Raw genomic sequence first — 233 nt, 5'->3', positions numbered from 1 at the left:
ACGGAGATTGTCGGCTTGAAGCAAGCTATGGTTATCTTATAAATCTTAGTCAGGATATCAAAAATTATCAGGATTGATTGTGAAAAGTAAAAGAACATGAAATAAGTACTTGTTTTGCAGTGATAGAGAATAGGTTGAGGTTTTGGAGATGTTACATCTTCTGAATCTCTGCTTTCCTACTGTCTTCTTCTTCAAGCACGCAAGGCTCCTTCCATGGCAAGCTGTATGTAGGG

This window comes from Arachis duranensis, chromosome 10 (genome assembly GCF_000817695.3).
Source record: "Arachis duranensis cultivar V14167 chromosome 10, aradu.V14167.gnm2.J7QH, whole genome shotgun sequence".
Classification (NCBI taxonomy): domain Eukaryota; kingdom Viridiplantae; phylum Streptophyta; class Magnoliopsida; order Fabales; family Fabaceae; genus Arachis; species Arachis duranensis.
The sequence above is the reverse complement of the archived record's forward strand: the minus strand, read 5'-3'. Positions refer to the sequence as shown.